General features: G+C 41.7%; 1 long non-coding RNA gene across 1 annotated transcript; it reads left to right on the top strand.

Moving 5' to 3' along the window:
- The first annotated feature begins 7,702 nt into the window (after positions 1-7,702).
- On the top strand, positions 7,703-14,337 carry LOC128603346 (uncharacterized). The gene is made up of 3 exons (XR_008385004.1): positions 7,703-9,281; positions 10,899-11,294; positions 12,456-14,337. It is a non-coding gene; the product is annotated as an uncharacterized LOC128603346 (long non-coding RNA).

Raw genomic sequence — 14,337 nt, 5'->3', positions numbered from 1 at the left:
GGAAGCGTTATTTTTACCCCACCCGTATTCCAACGCTCCCGCCTCCCTCACTGCGATTGGTCGTATGGTAAGTCACATCCACGAGCGAATCTTTGATTGGACACGTTTACAAGTCGGTCACAGAACACGGAAATGTTCTGTCGGAATATGGGTTGGAAAAATAAGCCAAGCGTTAAATGAATGAGGTTACTACAGACCGTCGAACTATGACCTGTAATAGGCTCACGCCGCACGAATGAGCCAATCGGATTTCGGGTCTCTGTCGGGGGCGGGATCATACATGCAAATAACGAGAAGTGTGACCAATGAGAAAGAGGGTCTCGAGCTCCGCGTGTTCGCACGCCGTATCGCCTGATCCAACTGCGATCGGTTCATAAATTAAAGGTGACGACGCGTCAGGACGGAGGTTCAAATGTTCTGAGGGAAAAAAAAGGAGAATAATTGTCACAGTGACAGTTTTCTCTTTATTTATATAACCAATATAATAAATTAATAAATAGTTTATTATGCAATGCAATAAACAGAAAGGACAATAACAAATCAGGGCAAAAAGAGCTGCAACTAATTATTGATTCATTTCAAAAAGATGCACTTCAGTGCAAAAGTTTGTACAGCTTTAGAGAAATAAATGTTAAAAATATGCTAAGAAAACAAACAAACCAGGATCTCACAGATGATATTTCACATATCGTGAAGTATGTACAAGTATGTGTACAAGTAATGGAAATAACATATAACTAATAAACACCAATCAGCCATAACATTAAAACCACCTGACTAATATCGTGTAGGTCCACCTTGTGCCACCAAAACAGCTCCTACCCATCAAGGCTCTGAGGACACCACGAAGACCTCTGAAGGTGTGCATCTGGCACCAAAACGTTAGCAACAGATCCTTTAAGTCCTGTGAGTTGCAAGGTAGGGCCTCCATGGATCGGACTTGTCTGTCCAGCACATCCCACAGATGCTTGAGATCCGGGGAATTTGGAGGCCAAGTCAACACCGTGAACTCTTCGTCCTGTTCCTCAAACCGTTCTTGAACAATTTTTACAGTGTGGCAAAAGTGTGTAGATGTTTGCAGTTCTCGACTGGACGAAATGAAAAGAAGTGGAAGACAGGAAGTGTGCTTTAGGTCTGACTGACATATTAACCGGACCAGGGTAAATATAAATCTATTCCTCCAGTGGTCATTACTGGCCTGAAACTCTGGATCAGTATTGGATTGAAGTTTAATGATGTTCATTTTTATTATTATGATGATGCACAGTACTTTTCTTGGGAATATTATACACGCCAAGCTAATTGTAGATAGATCCAAGTCTTCCAAATCGTTCTGAAGCACCTTTGACCTAACGCGTTCACCCGAATGTACCGTGCAGACAGGGCCATCCAATCCAATTATTGTGTAAACAGTTTGATTAAGAACGGTGAAATATCAGTCTTGTGCAACCTCAATTTGAGGTTCAGGTTCAGCTCAAAGTCTAGTGATCATGCAGACATCACCTGTTCCACAGCCAGATAAAACAGACATCAAGGCTTGAGATCTTAAAGGGAATAATTGAAGGGAGAAAATCATGAACAATCATGCTTCTTTAACATCAGAATCTTGTCTCCAGTCAGGATCATCATAACAACTTAAGTATCATTAATACACAAACTCTTAGAAGAACTTAGTAGAATAAGTCTATTTATAAAACGTAGACCGATCCTGGGTTTAAAAACAAAAAAAAGACAGGCTATACCACAGCACTGTTGAATTCTTAAGTCTGATTGATCGGATGAAATCACAGGTTTATATTAATGAGCTGGCTCTAATACGTTATTGTTTCCATAGTAACAGCTAAGGAAGTGTATGGCGAACACTCCACGTAATCTAAGACTAATAATATACAGATTTAAAAATTAAAAAAAAAAAAAAAAAAAGTGTTATTTGACACAGAAAAGTTTTTGGTATGGTGGAATTTAATGAACATTTATGGAAGGAGTCTCCAGTCTCAGTGCTTTGGAATGGTCCATATGTTTCTATCATGGGAAATTCTTCATGACAAAAAACTTCATAGTCATGTGACAAGCTGCATTTATTTATTTTTTTTGGCCTTATTAACATAAAGAAATGGAAACGGTCGATTAGATCGGATATAACGTAAACGATAAGGCTTTGTGGACGTTCTACAACATGTAAATGATAACTAATGTAACTATAAATGGATAAAAAAATATGCCATATCATTTCCTATGAAATAAGTCATTGTAATAATTGGTAAACCGTTGTGGTATAAGAGGAATAAATCGCTTCATGGCATGCTGTTATTGAAAAAGAAGTGTTTTATTATTTATTAAGCTTCGTGGCTGTGGCGGAAAACTACGCCATACATGTCTTGGATGAATGTTTAACCTCTGCTTGAGGAAAATGTTGTTTTTTTTATTATTATACATGGTCATTTTTGTCATCATGAACATAATTTCTTCAAGGAGAACGTGTTCTGTTCCTGTAACAGCATTCCTTAAAACCAATCACATCTGCTATCACTCCTTTGTTGTGTTTGAATTCATTCCTCATTCCCTTTATAGTATAGCTATATTGTTACTTTATACTATTTAGTCTAAACTATATAGCGTATAGCATTTGTGGTGGAGCTGTTGCGTTATTGATGCTGAAATGTAGGATTTAGGGAATCTTCAAGAAAATATGCACTAGTTCTCATTTTGGCTAAAAAATAAATGACATTTTTTAAATTAAATTCAATTTTAAAAAACCTAATGAAGGTATCAGAATCTGATCTCTGATGAATGAATGTTCAACAGTATGGCATGAAGCGGAGAAAAGGACCTCTGAATTTCAAAAGTGTCGTTTGTATGTTTCCAAAGCACGCAGTTTGGTAATAGTTTATGTGATAACAGTTTGATCAGTAGTGTGGGGAAAGAAATGCATTGGGTTTAAAGCCATAATCAATCCACGAGACTGGAGCTGTGCTGGATGTGTGCAGGTGAAAGGTGGATTTTTTTTTTGTTGTTGCCTAGACAACGGGAGATTGTGGTTCTAGGATGTAGTACAAAGGGAACTAAGCAGAAAAGGATATCAAGGAACATTATGAAAAAGACCGAAAATGACGTGTGTTGAATCATATTCATTTCATCAATCATATGTGTATTAAATCATCAAAACACACTAAGAAAATTGTGCACAGGTGAGAAAATCTATTCTGTAAAAAGGGATGCTAGTGTACGTTAAAACCATCGGCCGAATATCATGTAGGTCCACCTCTCCTTGTGCCACCAAAACAGCTCTGGCCCGTCGAAGCACGGACTCCACGAGACCTCTGAAGTGGTGCTGTGGTATCTGGCACCAAGACGTTAGCAGCAGATCCTTTGAATCCTGTAAGCTGCGAGGTGGGGCCTCCATGGATCGGACTTGTTTGTCCGGTGCATCCGAGAGACGCTCGGTCGGACTGAGATCCGGGGAATTTGGAGGCCGGGTAAACACCGTGAACTCTTTGTCATGTTCCTCAAACTGTTCCTGAACATTTTTTTGCAGTTGTGCAGGGTGCATTACCCTGCTGAGGGAATACCATTGCCATGAAGACATATACTTGGTCTGCAACAATGGTTAAGTAGGTGGTACGTGTCAAAGTAACATCCGTATGAATTCCAGGACCCGAGGTTTCCTGGCAGAACATTACCCAGAGCATCACACTGCCTCTGCTGGCTTGCTTTCTTCCCATAGTGCATCCTGGTGCCATCTCTTCCCTAAGTAAGTGACGCACACGCACCCGGCCATCCATGTGATGTAAAAGATAAAACGTGAGTGATCAGACTAGACCACCTTCAGGACACTGGTTTTAATGTTGTACCTGATTGGTGTATGTGATTAGTGGAGATGAAAACCGGGATAATTATTGGTAAGCTGTGACACCCGGTGGCCATCTTTGATACAGCAACTACTTTAGAATATAATAAAATCTTCCAAATCATTTGTACAAACTGGAATACTCTGGATACAGTATTTAAATTATGTAAATAACAGTATTAAACAACAACATAGGACATTTTCCATTATACATGAATTTATATAAGTAACCCGTAGGGGTCAGCAAAGTCCACTTTAACAACAAAATTAACTAAAACAAGAATAGTTATGCCCGGCGATATTAGCCGATGAAGCCTGGTCAGTCCCTATGATAATCTATTGCTCAGGTCAGTGTTGGTATTTGAAAAGAAATCAACTCTGTATTTAATTATTTTTGTCTTCATTTTTTGTGCAAGAAAAAGAAACCCTCACATTGCAAACAGCATGGTAAAAGAGGGGTGTCAAGTACACGTCCCGATCAAGATTGTAATCCAGCCCAAGAACAGAATTTAGAAGAACAGAAATGACTGTAATTGAATCGAAAGATTCAATATATTTTATTTATATAGGCTTTTCTCCCACCAAAGGTCAGAGAAACACAGAACACAGAAACAATGTGCTAACAATATGTAATTCTTAAAAAATTATGACATATAATCCCAATTAAATCTGTTTTATATTAATTCAAGGGATTGGCACCCTGTCCAGGGTGTACCCCGACTTGTGCCCGATGCTCCCTGGGATAGGCTCCAGGTTCACCGTGACCCTGTAGGATAGGCGGTATAGAAGCGGAAGTATGTATAAAGTTCAAGGGGGTTGAATACTTATGCAAGACAATCTTCTTAACCTGTTTTGTAGGTAATATAGGTTCAATAAATTTGTGGGGTTTTTTTTTGTTCCACTTGATATTAGTAAGTGTAAAGTGACACATTATCTATAATGTGTTTCACACTCCTGTTAATCCAGGTGGCTACCTAGAACAAGAATTACGCATTGGGAAAGTTTTTAGCTCAGTCCCAGTTGTACCGACTGCCCCAATTCGGAATCCGTGATTAGCATTCAGGTTGGATACACGGGCGAAGTAGCAGGTGCTCCAGCAGTAGTCAGACACTTGGCCTTGGTGCTGCTAAAGAAGCCCTCTCACACCTTCGCCAGGCTTCGGCTTTGAATTGCTGGAAATCAAGCGGCTTGTAACACAAACGCTGGTGGGGTATCACGGGCGCGAGAGTGAAAAGAATCTGTGTTAATGTGCTCGGCCATCACACAGTGGAACATATTGCTTACAACCAGCACAATGACTCCAGGGTGACTTAGGTTACGCGTTCCTGCCAAGCGGCGGAGTGTTACAGTGAGAGCGCAAGGCGCCGTCCTGAGATAAGAAGAGGTGGAATAGTGGACGAGTCTCAGATTTCAGCCATCATCCAAAGGATGCTGATGGACGTGCTTGAATGAGGCTTTTGAGGCGCAATTCCAGCTTAATTAAAGTGGTCAGACAGTTTTGCAGTGGCCTGAGAGAAGACATAGTGGGGGAGGGGTGGTGGTGGTGCTGGGGGGGGGGTCGGCTGATAAATACCAAATGGATGGGGAATGAAACGCATGCTTTATGAAAATGCAGCACTTGGAGCTGGATGACACTTGAGAATTCTGTGAGAATGTTGGTAGAAAGTGTGTGAGGTCAGACCTGTAGGGTCTCAAATACTGATTAGGATTAAGGTTTGCATGGAATAAGCTTATCTTGGCTCAGAGCAACAACAAAAAAAAAAGCCTCTCATGCAGTTACCTGTGAAAGCGCCAGGCCCCCAGTGCCCTCAGATCTGCAGGTAGTGTGAGATTTCACACGCCCGAAACATGGCGCAGACTCTCTAGTGTCAGGGTTGCTATGTTCAGAGCAGCAGAGGAGAGAAAGAAAGCAACTGTGTCCTTCAAGGCCAACAGATAAGAGTAAGGCTACCTGGGGTGACTTTAGAACGTGAGATGAAGTCAGCCGGCATACATGCCCCTACTGGAATCCTTTCAAGGTGCCATGCTCCATAAATAGGGCGCAGGCAGAATGCTGTGTTCAGTCCGGTAAGTTTTGTGATTGAAAGTCCTGGTGAACATGAGTGGTACGTTATAGGTCTGTCACTCCCAGCCAGAGCTGAGACGATCTCCAGCAACTCTGGCAACAAGGTGGTGGGGGAGAGGGGTAGGGGGCAGACTCTTAGAATGCGCTCGTAATAGATACCCTTATGTCAACCATGTCTTGCAACCCCACCAAAAAAACAAGGGCTCCCATTCACATCACCCACCCTCCCCCTGCCAACTTTCCATGAATAAGTAATCATTTCATCACGGAGGCAGGCAGTGTACTTGGACTGGACCATTTTATGTGGCAGCCGCGAGTAAATCGATCCCTTCCCGGTGGAAACAGAGCCGGTGAGTGGCACGATGTGAGCAGGCCTGTAACCCTAGCTGCGCCTTTCGCTCTCGCTTCTCTGTTTACCTGTCACATCGGGCACGCTGCTTCATCCACATTGAGTGGCAGCTCACGTCGCCTTCCGCTTAATGACACGTCGGAATATTTAATTGCAAACAAGATTGAGAAGAAGCAAGTGGTGGTAACCAGAGATGCACCTTTTCACCAAGAAATCGAAGGCTAAGAAGGCAGCTTGATCCCTGCCTATTGTACCCACAGCACACGCCGTAGCTTAACATTTGCTTTGGCAGATATAAGCTTTCAGTTCTGATCGAGTAAAGAAAAAGAGACAGGGAAAGAAGAAGGGGGAATAAAAGACTTTGGGTTTGTTATTTGGGGATTTGTGATAATGTGATATCAGCTGTGTTGGCATTGTTCCACATGGGAATGGTCAGGTAAATGAAATGGATTGGCAGTCTAAGATAAGGAGTCACAGTCCAAAGTGAAACTTGCTATGTTAAAAAGTGTCAAAAAACAGCTCAGTAGCACCAAGATGTAGAAAGATCTCAATCTATTCCAGTAGTCAGTACTACACTGAAGAACTCAATGAGTGGCTACAAACAACAGAACTTCATTAGCATAAACGATCAAGATTTATTAGAGAATGTGCATAAAATTGATTAGCCTAAATGATATATATTTCTGTATTTATTTTAAACTTAAACTTTAGCCAAATAACTTCAAAGGAAAGACAAGACAAAATAATTTTTTCAGTAGTGTTTTAGGTTCTAGTGAGATTAGCCACACGTGGAAAAATATCTAGTGCCGTTTCCTGATTTAAACCAGAAGCCGTTCTTGACATGTTCCCCTGTCGATGATTCTATAACGTCGCCATGCTAACGTTCCCCAGGCCCTCTTTCGAACCCCCTTTAAGCCAGCGTGAATGAGCACAGTGTCGGCAACATCATGGTAGGCGTATTGCTTTCACTGGAGAGGCGATAAGATATGGTGAGGTATCGCACACCCAAGAGCGCCGGCACTCAGAGGACAATGGCGGCTGCACTTTCTCCAAAGATCCGCTTACAGCATCTCTGTATGTTGGGTCTCTAGCACCACACTGATAAATACTGCATCCTGCCATGTTTGCCATCAATAATTCACTTTCTTTCCAGCTGCCACTCTCTCTGTACAAAAATTACCTCGCATTTGGGTACCTCGTGGTTTTAGGTGTCCAGGTGATGAAGCGACGTAATGAAAAGGGATGAATATTGGATATTTTCCATTGTGACCAGAGTGAGGATTGATCTCTGATGATTCTGATACTCTATGCATATGTTTAACCATGACCAGAGGGTTTTTTTTTTGTTAAATGTAGATTGCATTAAGGCTCAGTTATAGCAACCATTCAAACTCTCAGTTGAAGATGTTATTTCCCCGTGTTCTACACGTAATAAACGCAGAGCTCAACCACAGTTTTGAGAAGTTTTCCCCTGACTTTAAGAAGAATTGTACTTGACACCTGTGCCACATTTCCGAACCAGTGAATATGGCTCCATGATTGCGGCTCAGTAGAGTGGAAAACTCATGCAGCGAGGACAGAAGGGAATTTTCCACAGAGTCCACTGCCTTTTAGATCAATACTTGTCTCCAGAGATCTGTTGGCCTCCAACAAGATGGGAATCACTGATCTTATTGAGGAGGTGAGAGCAAATGTGCACAGTTTGTGAAGAAAGTCTGAGCTGGACAGATGAGGGCGAGTCTGGATTTCTGTAAAGAGCATTCCTAATACCCTGCCAGAGGTCCTGCTAGTGGAGTGGAAAGCTGAAATGTCCTACTGAGGTAATTAATGCTGTGTTAATGCTATGGTTGAGGAGCTTGACAATCAGGGACAGCCGCCACCAGATTGAGAGGAGCCAGTTGAGTTGGTTCAGGCACCTTGTTGTCTCCCAGTAGAGCTGTATTAGGCACATTCGTTTGGACAGAGACCCCGGTGCAGACCCAGGACCTGCTGGAGAGATTATATCTCACAGTTGGTTTGGGAATTAAGCTGGAATCCGTGGCCAGGGACCGAAGTCTGGGCTTTCTCAGCCACTATGACCCTCACCAGAAAAGTGGAAGAAAAACGTATGAATGAATTTTCATGATTGTATTGCCCTGGACAGATGGCATGTTCATGTTGGCAGCCATAGTGCTTCACTTCCAGATTTGGCTGGAAAGCCTCAAATACCCGCTCGGAGGCTGACACGAGCATTTTTTTTGCCAGCTGTAAGGTGGTAATTACAGTTACCCCACATGACATAAGTTCCAAATCTTACAGCTGAAGATTAGAGCCAGGTGTGCGAACTAAACTCTGGGAATTTATTGGACCCGTGATGGTACAAAGCATACGATATCAGATCGTTCCACTAATGTGAACGCTAACCATCTGGAAACCGTAGCAGTGGAACAAACAGCTCATTAATTGGGAATGATTATTTCAGGTGCATCATTTCAGGATTTTAATTTAGCTCCTGTCCATTCGTCAGAGTAGGAAGAACATGTCTGTCGCTCTTCTTTATGGAGCTTGTTAAGCATGACAGGAGGACCTCAGGGGCAACACCGTGCTTTTCCACCTCAGCGCATCTAGGCCAGGACACTCAAACCGCATCACATTTACATTTGACAGCTCGTCCTCATCAGAAGTGTCCACCATGACGCCCAGAGGGTGGACAACCATCTCAGAGTCAAAAGTGCATAGGTAACTACCATTTTAAAGTCCCCAGAAGAAGACGTGATCAAGCTAATGTTCAGCTCTGCATGGCGAAATGGGACACAAATTGTATAAGAATGCCAAATGGTTTTTGGGTTGTTTTTTTTTCTCTTTTTTTATTCGACCCAGGTGTTCTGGAGAAACTGTTCCCATGGTAGAGTGTCGAGTATGTTCAATGTACAGATGCGGATTTGGAGAACGGTGTCCAGGGAACACTGTCAGTCGTGTACTTTCTGCGAATGAAGATGAATTGAGTACTCCGACCTTAGTGGTGAAGAAGGAACTGCAGAGTAAGACAAATGAAAACCTTTAAAGTGTGACACTCTTTAAGCACTGGAACACTTGCAATGAACAAATGGCGATTCTATAGGAAAAAAACGATACACTTTTGTGATACTGGTTTGCAATAACCAATGCAAGGTGTTCATTTGACTCACCCTGATACATTCTGACCCTTGTTTCTCCCCAAAACTTTGGGTTGAAGACCAGTATATACAAAGATCATTCTGATCATTACTCTTAAATATAGTCTTACTTAAGAGCAAAAAAAAACGTGTAATAAAAGTTCTCAGAGCAACTCTTAGCGAGGACTAGATGTCAGGTATCCGGAGCTTGACTACACTTCCCAGTAGTCATTGCGCACCTTTTGGTTAATTAGCAGTAGTTTATAAGATACGTTTTGCACCTCTTGTTTTTTTGTTATTCTTTGTTACGCTTTACTTTTGTTACATTGTCTCGTTTATGCCTCGTTTTCATAGTTCAATTTCTGGAATCGTTAGTGTTTGTGTTATTGGCTTTTCTTTCTTAAAGTTTTATTCTGCACTTGCATCCGCCTCCTCGGGCATTACCTGACAGTAGGCGTTAATCCTAGAAGTAGAGCATGCAGTACGACAACAACGGCATCAGCGGAAACCGATCGGCCACTCCTAATTTGATCTAGTACGAACCAATACATAAGTAGCTTCTACGCAAATGACACTCACAACAGTGTATGTTCATAAAATAATTCAAATAAACAACCTGAATTAGATCATCTACAGTCTCAGTGATTACGCATTTAATACGACTTCCAGTGAGGACAAGGAAAATAATCAATGACATGGAGGTGTGATGTGGACTTAAACGAAGTGGATCGATTGGATAATTTCTGATAATGGCATGCCCCAAAATGTTTTATGCTTCTTAAGCTACAATGGGAGTTTGCCAATGATAATCATTTTTCATTCATTAATGAAGGACAAATACAGTATATGGCTAAAAGTTTATGAATAGCTGACCGTCATGTCCATATGCAGTTCTTCCCAAACTGTTGCCGCAAAGTTGGAAGCACACAGTTGTATAGGACGCCTTTGGACGCTGCAGATTTACAAGTTCCCTTCACTGGAACTAACGGGTTGAGCGCAAACATCCTCCAGCATGACAATGCCCCTCTGCAAGGTTCATGAAGACACGTTTGGTCAAGGACCGACTGGAAGAACTGGAGTGTCCTGCATAGAGCCCTGACCTCAACCCTGCTGAACACCTTTGGGATGAACTGGAATGCTGACTGCACCCTACGCCTCTCTCACGACACCAATGCCTGACCTCACTAATGCTATTGTGGTTAAATGAGCATAAATCCCCACAGCCACGCTCCATCAAGTGGAAATCTAGTGGAAAGCCTTCCCAGAAGAGTGGAGGTTATTATAACAGGAAAAGGGGGACAAAATCTGGAATGGGATGTTGAAAAGGACATATAGGTGTGATGTGACGGTCAGGTGTCCACATACTTTCGGCCATACTTTGATTGTTACATTTAATATTGTGGAATGTCGTAAGACAAGTTAGTTCCTGTTATCATTTATGTTATAGCAGCTCTAAAAAAAATTGTCTCACCGGATTCTCTCTCTCTCTCTCTCTCTCGGCAGAAAACGTCTTTCTGACGGGTACGACACGCTGAAACAGGAGACTCCTTCCATAAATACTAAAACAAGTCTTCTCACATCACAAGAAAGCTTCTCCATATCAACGATGACGTGTTTTTCTTTGTTAAATAACAACACTTGTTTAAAATCCATTTTTTTTAGTGCTTGGGTTATGATGGAGCTGTCGTTACTGTTATCAGAAATGAATCTGCACCCAGCCCTGCTTATCAATACCCATCTTTGCAGGTGGTGCTTGTGTAGTTTACAAGACTTCATCCATCACCCTGATGAGGCCTCGTTAACTCGAATACTTCAGTCAACGCACAGATTATGCACAGCTTGATGCACGTCCATTTGACTGAAAAGCATATCTCTGGGCTAACTCTTCATCCTGAACAGGTAGAAAGACAGCAGAAAAAGCATTTGTCCACTGACATTTCTCCTCAACCCTTTAGCTCATGCTCTCACATACACTTCACATTTGAGGGATCCTCGCCAGCGGGCAGGATTGCCATTTGCACATATGTTAGCTGTCGAACTGTATCGGATGGCGCTTTCGGATAAGATCCGAACGACACGCTCCCCAAGGCTGCTGGCCTTTTCCGTTCAGTGACGGCATCTCTGACACCAGCCACGGCGAGCCTGTGGTGCCACGAGAGACAGGGAAGTGTTGGCCTTCAATAGACTGCTGCTGGACTGCGTTTCCGCCTGGCTGCCCATCCGGGTCTCTGACAGACACCGAGATTTATTTGCAGCTCACAACCACGGCGGCGTGGCCATTTTTGAGGCGGATGGGAAGCGATAATGGCATGGATCTAGTGGGGTGTGCGTAAATGATGCAGTGCTTCATATGCCAGCTGTCACCTCCTCTTAACGTGTCAGGACTCGCGTTTCAGTGCCAGTTCAAGTCTTTGGGCATGTTTTCTCCAAAAGCATTAGAGTGCAAGTACATCATGTCTTGCCATCATTGCCAGACGATGAACACATTCTATAGCGTCACCCCTCTGCGGAAAACCCGGACACGTTTGTTTACTCGCTTACTACACAGTAAGCTAGTAAGATGAAATGATAAAATGAACATCTCCTGGATTTCAGGTAAACGCCATGCGATCGCAAAAATGTGAAAAATGAACACGTAATTATTTCCCCCATAATTCATTGACGTTCACGTGTAAAAAATAAAACCTTGTACACGTGCATGTGAAGAAATAACATGAAAATGAATGAATCATGGGGGGAAAGAAAGAAAATTCCCAGGGGGGAAAAAAATCACCTGTGGAAAAATTTTAATAATAATAATAATTAAAAAAAAAAAAATTAAAATAAATGTATTCTGTGGTGTGGAAATATATTGTAAAATGTGGAAAAATAAAAACATGCCTTACATCTGAAAAAGTACCATTTCAGTATGACTATTCAGAAAGGGACCATTCACAGAAAAAAAAAAAATAAATAATAATAATAATAAAAAAATTGTTTTTATAAGTTACTTATCAAACTTACTCAAGCAATCAAAAAAAAATTATTTATTTATTTATATATATATATTTTTTTTTATAGAAAGAAGAAGATTCCCAAGCGTTAACGTAAGCAGCTTCAAGCTTTTGCCTATTTCAGGAATGTCTGCCAGGGATCCCATCCTGTCAGGCCAAATAGCTCGGAACATGTCACCTGTCACTCCGCAGTGCGACGCCACTGATTCAGCACGATGCTCAGCTTTCAAGGACGCCACCCTGCCAAATCTGTTCGCGCTCACCTTGCACAGTATGAGCATCATCAGTCTGAATACATCTGCTCCGCTCCTGACGTTTATTTAATCCAACAGATCGCGTTTGCTAATCCCAGGAAGGTGTTTGGAATCCGTCCAGGTAACTCTGGGCATTCGCTTCACTTCTTTACTCCACAGCTGGCAGATCTGATCCAAAACTACAACGTGAAAGGTCAGAGCTCATTGTTTTGAAGATGATTTGCGTCGGGACGGGCCGTAAGAGCCGGGGCGACGACGGCAATCATCGTTTCGGACATTTTTGACATCTTTCTTCAATTTAAAGAAAAGAGAAGGATTTGTGGGGGTGGGTGAAAGTGCGTGACATTTTCCCTGCATACTATTAAAAAAACAAAAAAAAACATCCCAAGTCATCACAATATAGACGGCCTGGTATATTGTTCATGCTTATTCAATTATAACAGACATTTCTGTGGCTGTGGAACTATTTTTTTTTTTTTTTCATGGTATCACTATGACCTCTAGAAGGTACAGTCTTTACATGTCTAAATGCAGATTAATGGGCTGAGGAGTCAGATGACCCAAAGATGAGTCAGAAATCCCATGGAGATTGACGGGCCTGCTGGGTTTTAGCACTATTGGTCTATTTCAGCACTGCTCATTCCAATGCAGATGGGACATTTTTGTAAACGATGATGTTCTTAGTGCTTGAGAGCATATAACATTGAGTCATAGTACATAATCTGATCTAAATTCCGCCAAATCTAAAGTGCACCTATTACGGTTTTTCAAATATGACCTTTCATGTAGTGTGTTATATATGTAGCTGTTTGCTAATGTAAAATCATCTGCAAAGATTCAAAAATCAAAGCGCACAACAAACAAGAGTTATCGGCTCCTAAAAGAAGGAAACGATTCTGAACAGCTGAATCGAGTCGTTAGTGATTCCAGACTTTACTTCCTGTACAAACCTAAGTAGGTTTGTAACAAAAAGCCCCGCCTCTGGTCTTCATCGGCTGCTCGCTGACAGCGGTAGACCAATCATGACAGACTGGGACATCTGACCAATCAGAGTATGCTCTCTGGAAGGAGGAGTTTAGAATGAATCCTTTAGAATGGATCATTGAACGAGTCGTTTGTGACACTGGGGGGAAAAAAGGTAACGCTGCAGTTTAAATTATGAGCATGTTATAATGTTTTTTTTTTATCTCGGATGTGGGTAAATCTATTGTACGAGACCTTTAAAACAAAATTAGGCACGTTTCAAATCCATAATAGGTGCGCTTTAAATTCCAGCATTTTCACATGTTCACAGAATAAAGTTTTATGGATATATTCCGTATACATATGTGATAATCAAAGATTTACACTGAAGTTACACTGCAGAACGCCATGGCAAGCATGCTGTATGTTACTGAGTTTACATGATAAACCTAAGAATGACCAAGATTTACCATAAAGCCAGAACATAAATATTGATTATACTTAGTACAACTGCAGAATTTCTTCCTTAAGTACGTTTGAAGAAATCCAATTAAAAAACAAAAACGAAACAAAAGGTCAGATGCATGGGGCCAGTGTCTGATGACCACTTCAACAACGTAGACGTCCGCTCCGTCAAATCCAGGACCGAATTATTTTATTTTATTTTTTTTTTATTGTTTTGTGACGTGACTAGTAGCATTATTTCAAAACGTGGCGTTTCTGCCTGTAGCC

Source organism: Ictalurus furcatus, chromosome 28 (genome assembly GCF_023375685.1).
Source record: "Ictalurus furcatus strain D&B chromosome 28, Billie_1.0, whole genome shotgun sequence".
In the NCBI taxonomy this organism is placed as follows: Eukaryota; Metazoa; Chordata; class Actinopteri; order Siluriformes; family Ictaluridae; genus Ictalurus; species Ictalurus furcatus.
The sequence above is the reverse complement of the archived record's forward strand: the minus strand, read 5'-3'. Positions and strand labels throughout refer to the sequence as shown.